This window comes from Vigna unguiculata, chromosome 4, assembly GCF_037176805.1.
Source record: "Vigna unguiculata cultivar grain cowpea cultivar isolate G323 ecotype 2 chromosome 4, ASM3717680v1, whole genome shotgun sequence".
Classification (NCBI taxonomy): Eukaryota; Viridiplantae; Streptophyta; class Magnoliopsida; order Fabales; family Fabaceae; genus Vigna; species Vigna unguiculata.
In genome coordinates, this window is record NC_140795.1 from 48,293,701 (window position 1) to 48,303,525 (window position 9,825).

The 9,825-nt window shown below is 35.0% G+C and overlaps 1 pseudogene; it reads right to left on the bottom strand.

Moving 5' to 3' along the window:
- Positions 1-598: 598 nt before the first annotated feature.
- Positions 599-9,255, bottom strand: LOC146887349 (putative disease resistance RPP13-like protein 1; annotated as a pseudogene).
- Between the last annotated feature and the right edge of the window lie 570 nt (positions 9,256-9,825).

Here is a 9,825-nt window from a genome sequence, read left to right on the forward strand (position 1 = left end):
GATTCAGCACCAGAATAACTACATTCTTTGAAACCAGGTGCACCCTTTTGCCTTGCAAGATATTCTAGTTTTTCTTGTTAAATGAACTGAAAGTGGAGTTGAAGAAATTTGATGCCTTATAAATGAAAGTTAGAAGTTGAGATTCAGCTTCCACTTTGCATATGGTGAGTTGATAGTCTCTTTCATCCCAGAGATCCTCTGCATCAAACATGACCTCTTTGACATCAAAAAGCCATGTTTTATAGCGTGGATCTTTGATGGAGTGCAGTGTGATGTGCAAGTTTCCCAGTAGCTTCTTATCAAGTTTTCTTCCACAAAACAAGTCTAAAAACTTTAGGAGAAGCCAGCTTGTCAACCACCAACAAATTCTGCTGCCATCCTATGAATTGGAAACAAAGTGACTAATGGAAATCAGTAATTTGATCTCAAGTATATTATTGTCAAGTAACAAAATCATCCATTGAAACTCATCTCACCATCTCCTTATTACTAAGTGTTTCAGTTGTTTTAGTAAATGGCGATTACGCAGTGAAATATTTGCAACTAAGAAAATTGTAATGGAAAAGATGGAGAATTAGCACCTGATAAAGACAAATGGAATTGCGACACATCTAGTTTTGAACTTCTTAATACCAAATTCCCAAGTTTTTAATGTGAGAGATCTTTTTTCGGTCTTCACCTTTTGGATTCTGATAACGCTTTTTCAATAACGGACAACCCTTGATAGAAAGATGAAAGATGGATTTGGGTAGACCATCCTCTGGTAAGCATTGAAGGTTGGGGCAATGCTCAAGTAAGAGACATGAGATATGGCAGAGACCCTTGTACTTCATCTTTTTGAGATTTGGGCAATTGGAGATTTGTAGAAAAGTAATTTTGGGCAAAACTTCAAGAGGAAAAGACTCCACATCAACCTTTTTAATACACAACCAGAAAAGAGATGTGTTGGCATCCAAGTTCTCTCTTAGAGAGGCAATAAGTTTTGAACTTGAAAGAGACACTTGTTTACATTTGATGGCAAACCTCCATCTGGGAACATCTCCACTTGTGGACAATCAATTATTTTCAGATCATTAAGAGGCATTTTTGTATTTGAGGGTCCATTTGACCTTAAATTTGTAAAATAGGGTCTGTTAAATTTTTTTTTGTCAAATAGGGTCAAGTCGTTAGGGTGGGGGACGACATTACAAGTGAAGTCGTCCTCCACCCCACCGGTTTCTATTTTTTTTTTCAAAAAAGCAAAACCGTCTTATATAAGAACGGTTTCTGTTTACATGGCAAGTGAAGTCGCTCTCTTAAGTAAGGCTTTTTTGTAAAATAGGGTTCATTTGATGTTAAATTTGTAAAATTGGATCCATCGAATTTTTTTTTATCGAACAGGGTTAAGTCGTCAGGATGGGGGACGACATTACAAGTGAAGTCCTCCTCCACCCAACCGGTTTTCTTTTTTTTATTTTAAAATAACAAAGTCGTCTTATGAGATAACGGTTTCTCTTTACGTGGAAAGTAAAGTCGTCTTTCTACATGACGACTTCACTTTTCCTTTTTTTTTTGCGGTTTCTTTTCTTTTTTTCTTTTCGTGATTCTGATCGTACACGTATGAATCACAGTAGTAAAAGCTAAGAAATGTGTCATTTTTCCACATTTGTGAAAAAAAAAAAGCAATAAAAAAATCCATGTCCTTTTTGGCGTCTCGAATATCTCATTTTTTCATGTCAGTTGTTAACGTTGATACTGTTGATGATTTTACAGTGAAGAATCATGATTATCATTAATTTGTAATTATTTGGTAATGCAAATGTGTAAGTTTAATGGATTATACACAAAACATGATTTCATTTTACGAAATCCAACGAACAATTGAATCTATATATGGTTGAAACTTTTTCCTCCATTTTCAGCGCCTAACTTTTATATGTATGGTGAATAATTCAGAAACTCTAGAGCCAAGTGTGAAGATTCTTAGCCTTGCAATTAAGGCTCCTCACAGACATGATGTTTATGTTAAAAAGAAATATAAGAAAAGAAAAGAAAAGTGAAGTCGTTACTTAAGAGAGCGACTTCACTTCCCATGTAAACAGAAACTGTTCTTATATAAGACGGTTTTGCTTTTTTGAAAAAAAAAAAAGAAACCGGTGGGGTGGAGGACGACTTCATTTGTAATGTCATCCCCTACCCTTACGACTTAACCCTATTTGACAAAAAAAAATTAACAGACCCTATTTTACAAATTTAAGGTCAAATGGACCCTGAAATACAAAAATGCCCCCATATGTCACTCTCCAATACGTTTTTCCAAAATGAAATTGCTGACTTTGTCCAAAGAAGACTTCCGATTGTTTTCAAAGCAAGAGGTAATCCTTTGCACTTCTCAACTATCCTTCTACCAATCTCCTTTTTCTCATCATCTTTTAGTGCTTGCTTTACAAAAACTTTCCAGCATTCATCCTTTTCTAATTGTTTTAAGCGATGCACTTTAGACCTCATATTAGAAGCAACTTTCTCCCCACGTGTTGTCACAATAATTCTACTTCCTGGAGCCCCATAACCCAGAGGAGTTCGCACAGCTTCCCATTCTTCTTGTCTTTCGTTCCAAACATCATCCAAAACAAGAAGAAATTTCTGTCCTGACAATTTTTCTTTCAGTTTTTTGTGAACCTTTTGTAGGTCTCTACTGTCATCCTTTTCATCTGTGATTTCTTTGTCCGCATCTCTGCCATAAATAACACTTTCAGCCACCAAAGAAGATGATTGCAATTTCTGTGGCATTTTACTATCTGATCCATGCCCAGAGTAAGTACACTTTTTCAGGCCAAGAGCATCCTTTTGCTTTGCAAGATATTCTAGTTTTTTTGTGACTTCTTTCATTCCCGAGTTAATTTTCTTGTTAAATGAACTGAAAGTAGAATCAAAGAAATTGGATACCTTGTAAGTCAAGTTTTGATGTGCAGATTCAGCTTCCACTTTGCATTTGATGAGTTGATAGTCTTTTTCATCCAAGAGATCCTCTGTATCAAAGACAGCCTCGTTCACAGCAAAAAGCCATGCTTTGACGTGTGGATCTCTGAACTGCTTTTGTTCTGCATCATCAGTAAGAGAATTGATGGAGTGCAGCATGATGTTCAAATTGCTGAGCAGGCTCTCATCAAGTTTTCTTCTACGAAAGAAGTCTAAAACTTCAAAAGAAGCCAACCTGTCAAATGCAACATTAACGAAAGCAGAAAGAAGAGCACCACCAAGAAGTTCTGCTGCCATGGTAAGACGGAAGTGTGTGATTCCACAATGATTCAGTGCAGGGAGCTGCTATGGTGATGAAATGAGTAGTTAGGTATTTTCTCAAGAACGGTGACTTGACTTTAAGAACACTGAACATTAATACTCAACCAATAGCTTTTAAGTCTTCCTGACAAAGCAACTTTTCTGATTTTTGACACGTATATGAACTAGAGATTTAATTGACTTAGCTGTTTATAACTTATGAAACATAGAATTGTATTATTTAGTCCTCTTCCTGCTTTAGGTGCTTAAAACTTCTGATATCAAGAACAAGTTCTTATACATGTTTATTGATGAATTCTAAGTTTCTATTTCGTATTGATACTTATACTCGTACTATGTTCCACTTATAGCAGTATAAATAATATCTAATTACACTCTAAACCAACACAAATTTATTAGCATGTGTTCAAAATTTTCTACAGATTATAAAACTTGAGGGCATCATTTTGCTTTTATATTTAGGAAATAATGTATGAAGAAGGGAAGGGTCTTATTTCTTTATATCTGCTGTGCTGATTTTCAAACAATCACATCTCAACTGATAGATACTCTCTGTTTTTCTTTTTTAAATTGTTACATATTTGAAATATTTATAATTTTTATGTATTTTTTTCAAAATTCAAAAAAATGTTAATTATTTTTTTATTACATATGTACCTTTACTCTGCATCTAATCTTTAATTAATTTATATAAATGCATTTAGCCTAACTTAAAGTTTTATAGATGCAAATTAAGCCAGGTCATTTGTCTATAAGGCATACTAGCAATACAATTTCTTTTAACAATGTATACACACTTTTAACATAAATCAGTATTAAGTAGTAAATCAATTGACAGTGCGACAATGAGTTCAAATTGTGAATTGCTTGAGCTGAATTCTCATATTAAGAGTAAAAGAGATGACTGTTTGAATATAGAAGATTTCCAGATAGATGATTTGAAATGAAAAAGGGAGACATGATTTCTTGGCTTCATTTCCATAATATACTAAACTTTCTTTCTTCCGACATGTATTTATTATACACCAGTTTGAACCGCATTGACATACACAGGTATGTCATGTTTCTAGTTGTTTTTGGAACTTCCATTAGATAATAATAAAGAAGATTTAGGTATAAAATATATTGTAAAAGATCTATTGTTTCTTCCATTAACAAATACAAGGACCATTCTCGGTACAACAAATACTCAATCTTTACATAGCTAATCAATATCAGGTCACTTGCACAAATTCTCCTCCACTAATTTTATAAACAAATGGAAACACAATAAGAAAACAAAATTAAAAGCTATTGGCAATTCTCACTAGTTAAATTCCCTTTCCCAGTTCAGCAAAAAATCAAATACAATTTAAAGGGTCTAAGAATGTATGTTTAGAAGCATTTACATTTCATAACTCCCTTTGCTTCAATCTCTCTCTCAGGTGTACTAGTTTTCCTTGGACCTGTTTAGGTAACTCATCATCAGATATGCCAATTTGAATCCCTTCTACTTGTTTTCTCTGTATAATATCATGGTACATTTGTGAGATTCCTTCTCCAATTTGCTTCTTAATGCTTTCAAAGAGAAGCCTAGTTAAGAAATTTTTGTATCAAAAGATCTACAATAGTAAGAGAAAATTAAATTCCAAAAAATTCCAAGGCCATGTACCTTTGCTAGAGCCTGCTTGTCCCCTTGTTTTTCCTAGGATATATGAGGAGCAAAGAGTGATCACTATCTTTTTCATGTCTTTTCTAAGTAAACTGCAAGCATACCTGTACAAAGAAAAGGTGGAAAATAAGTTTAATTTTACACAACATTAAGATTTTGTACCTTAAGAAATCTTTAATACAGACAAAAGCAATTTTAATAATTAATAAAAAATTAATACCTTAAGACAAAATTTTGCGGAAACAACATGATAGAAGATGCCTAGAGCGATCACTTGAAGTGAAGAAGACATTGGAAGCCATTGCAAGAAACTTGTGTAAGCACATCCCCGACTCGGTAATACTCTTGAATTACAAATAAAAATTTACAAGTCAGTCTCAGGAAGAATAATAGATCAATACACGAAGAGTCAAGATGGAAAATTAAAATACTCAACAGTCTAGAATTCTTAAGGAAAATAAAATTTGACAATGGCATGCCTGCATTGGACCCTGTTCTAAGAAAATTTCAAGGCTCAAATTTTATCAGTTTATCAGTTGTTTTCGGATTTAATCGATTAAGTATATAAATAATCCATATCACATAACTGTTTCAATATTGAACACAGTGATTCAATATAAAATTTAGCAGAGCAACAAAACAATAAAAAAAATACTAAAGTGATTAATAGTAGATCTTTTTAATCAATAAATCCATAATGATATTTGCAACATACTTACTAATATTTTTCAAAAGCAATAACAGATAAGAACAGCAAGAGGCAGCTTATAAAAAAATGTTTGATTTCCTAAACAAAGTTATATTGTTGTCAATTAACAAGTAATCCATTAAAACTCGTCTCACCGTCTCCTTTAAAGGCAACTGTTGTTTAGTAAGTGCTGATAAAAGAGTGAAGTATTTGTAACTAAGAACTTTCTAATTTTCTCTGATGAAGGTTGGGAAATTCATAATATTTGACACAGATGTCACGTAGACCCTTGTAGTCAAGCTTTTTAAGATTTGGGCAAAAAAAGATGATTAGAGTGGTGAGAGAGCGTGGCAACAAAACTTCACCGGGAAAAGACTCCACATCCAACTTTTCAACAATCAAGCGTTCAAGACATGTATTGGACCCCAATGTGTCTCTCAGGGAGGCGATAAGTTTTAAGCTCGAAAGAGACATAGTTTTTAAATTTGATGGCAATCCTTCATCTGGGAACATCTCCACTTTTGGACAATCAATTATCACCAAATCAGTAAGAGAGGGGAGTAGGAATTGCATACGTTTTGGCATCAACTCCAAATTCTCCGCTCCTCGAATTGAAAGTATTTGTAGCCACGGCGCAGATAATCCTTCACTGGGAAATGATTCAAATTGAGGACAATCTCCAATTCCTAGTACCTTGAGATGATTATGAGCATGCTCCTGTGACACTCCTTTTAGGTTTTGGCACCAACTCAATCGAAGTACACGGAGGTTTGGAAAGAAATCTAGCGGAAAGATGGTAAAATGAACGCAGTCACTATTAATCTCCATTGCTTCAAGAAAATCATAATTAGTACTGGGCATATTCACAACAGTCAAGAGTTGAAGCGATGATGCGAACATTTTGTTTATGCTAATTACGAGCTTATCACAGCAACCAATATCTAGATTCTTTAAATGAAGAAGTTGATTTGGCAGACCTTTAAGCTTGTGACAAAGATAGATATGAAGATTTTGAAGACGTGGAAAAGAAGTAGTTTTACATTCCCATTCTTCCAATTCCTTCATGTTGTAGAATTTCAATGTTTCCAAGGACCTGAATGAAGAAGAGTCGCTCCCATAAAATTCAGCACCAATGCTCACTATTCCTTCAAGCCCCATAATCTCGAGGGACTTCAGAGATGACAAAAGTCCAAAGGGAGGCAACCATAGACAATACTTACAGTTCTCCAAATGTAAAAGCACCAAATTTGATAATGAGTTATCAAATACCCAACTTGGGAATTCTGTACCACCATAGTTCTCTATTGACAAATCTTCCAAGTGATTGGGAGGTTGTAGATTCTCAAGCACTTTCTTTTCTTTCCTTGGATCATTGGGGATGTGATTCTCATTCCATTTTAACTCAAGCTCCACAAGGAGTTGATTTTTCAAATTTGCTTCCAATGCATCCAGAGGATTCACAATATTCTGCACCTCATTAATTGATAGCCTTCCATGAAGATTGAGTCCTCCTAGTTGCTTAATATTGATGACCTCGCTATCTCTGTCAATACAAAACGTACTCAGTACTTGAAGATTCTTCAATTCTCCAAAATGCATTGGCATCTTTGTCACTTTTGTATCTTTAAATTCCAAACAATTCAATTTGGTGAGCTTATGAAAATTTGAAGGTAATTCCTCCAGAAAAGAACAAAAGTTCATCTTCATTATTAGCAAGTTATAGAGCAAACATATTGAGTCAGGTAGCTTTTGTATATGAGTATACGAAAGGTCTATCGAACAGAGATTTTTAAGATCACCAACAGAATTAGGGACCTCACTAAGCTCAGCATATCCCTTCAAAGATAAGACGCGTAAAAACTTGAACTTGGAGAACAATTCATGTACCAAAATATTGAATTGGCAAGGATTGAATTCATAGAAACAGCCACTTGTAAGTGAATGAAATGAACGCAGTCTTTTAGCATCTGTTAAACTCCCTAAACCATCAAAATATCCTACGTCACCGAATGAAAATGAAAAATGACGGGTTGTATTGGGTATATTTCCTTTATCAAATTTCAACCTGAAACAGAAGTCTGCACAAACATATTTTGCCAAATCATTCAAAAGGTCATGCATGACGAATCGCCTTTCAAAGCTTGATTCAATAAAGAAGGACCTTGTTACATTCTTGATTTGTCGCATTTCAGAGCTTAATTGAAGAAAGAAGGACCTTGTTAATAGATCGTCGAAATATTGTTCACCAATTTCTTGTACATTCTTGATCTGTTTAGAGTGATGAAGAAAATCTTCAGCCATCCACAACAAAATTAATTCGTTCTTGTCAAATTCATAATCTTTTGGAAATAATGCACAATAAGCAAAGCACCTCTTGAGATGAGAAGGAAGGTGTTGATAACTCAGTAGTAGAGCAGGCATAATTTCAACTTCTTTCGGTAAGTCCCATATGTCGCTTTCCAATACCTTTTGCCAATCTGAAATGGATGACTTTGTGCGGAGTAGACTTCCAATTGTTTTTAGAGCAAGGGGTAATCCTTTGCACTTCTCAACTATCCTTCTGTCAATCATCTTTTTCTCATTATTCAATTCATGATCATCATCTTTTAGTGCATGCTTTTTAAAAAGTTCCCAACATTCCTCTTCTTCTAATTGCTTTAGCCTATGCACTTCAGACATCATGTTAGAAGCAACTTTCTCACCACGTGATGTGACAAGAATTCTACTTCCTGGTGCCCCATAACTAAGAGGAGTTCGACAGCTTCCCATTCTTCTCGTCTTTCGTTCCAAATATCATCCAAAACAAGAAGAAATTTCCTTCCTGATATTTTTTCTTTCAATCTTCCATGAACCATTTCCAGGTCTCCGCTATCATCTTTAGATTTAGTGATTGACTCAAGAATTGTTTTTGTAACTATCAAAACATCAAAATGGTCGGAAACACAAACCCAAGCTCTGATATCAAATTTAGCCTCCTCTATCTTTGGGTCATTGTATACATGTTGGGCGAGTGTGGTCTTACCCAACCCACCCATTCCCACAATGGAAAGTATTGATGGCTGGTCATGATTCTCAGTTTCAGATGTCTGCATCTCTGCCATAAATAACACTTTCAACCACTAAAGAAGAAGATGGCAATTTATGTGACTCTTTGCTACCTGATCCATCACCAGAGTAAATACCCTCTTTCAAACCGAGAGCACCCTTTTGCTTTGCAAGATATTCTAGTTTCTCTAGGACATCTCTTATCTCTGATTCAATTTTCTTGTTAAATGAAGTGAAAGTAGAGTTGAAGAAATTTGATACCTTGGAAGTAAGGGTTTGTGGGTCTGATCGAGCTTCCACTTGGCATCTGGTGAGTTCATACTCTATTTCCTTCAAGAGATCCTCTGCATCGAAGACTACATCTTTGACAGCAAAAAGCCAAGCTTTTATGTGTGGATTTCTGAACTGTTTTTGTTCAGCATCATCAGCGAGAACATTGATGGAGTGCAGCATGGTGTTCAGATTGCTAAGCAGCTTCTCGTCAAGTTTTCTTCCACGAAAGAACTGTAAAACTTGAGGAGAAGCCAGCCTGTCGAAGGCAACCTGAAGAAAAGCAGAAAGAAGAGCACCACCAACGAGTTCTGCTGCCATGGTAAGGAAAGAAAGTGAATGATTAACGAAAAGTGTTTGATGATTTCACAATGATTCAGTGCAGGGATGCTATAGTGATGAAATGAAATGAGTAGTTAGCTATTTTATCAAGACTTTAAAGCAGTGAACATCAATACTCAACCACTAACATCAATACCCAACCAATAGCTTTTAAGTCTTTTGCAAATTTTCTGAGCCATAATGATCCGTTGCATTTACAGGTTGGGTCATCGTGCGATTAAAAATGGATGGTTGAAATATAGGAGGAGTTTGAATGACCCGTATAAAAATGTGAGGAGTTGGATACGCATTCAACGGTTTTGATGAATTTAAAGTGTGTAAATAGGGAGTGGTGAGTGTAGGAAATGTGTATCCCAATGAAGCAATGAAGCAATAATTGATGAGTTTGTTGATTTTTCAAAGTTTCTTAGAGGGTTAATATGTCGCTCTTCTTAATTAAGTAATATGAGATGTTCTATTCTCATATGTGATGATACATGATCAAAGTATTAAGGTATTTAACATGAAGTTTAGGAAACCAATTTGAGAAACAATCGCGTCTGAATTGATA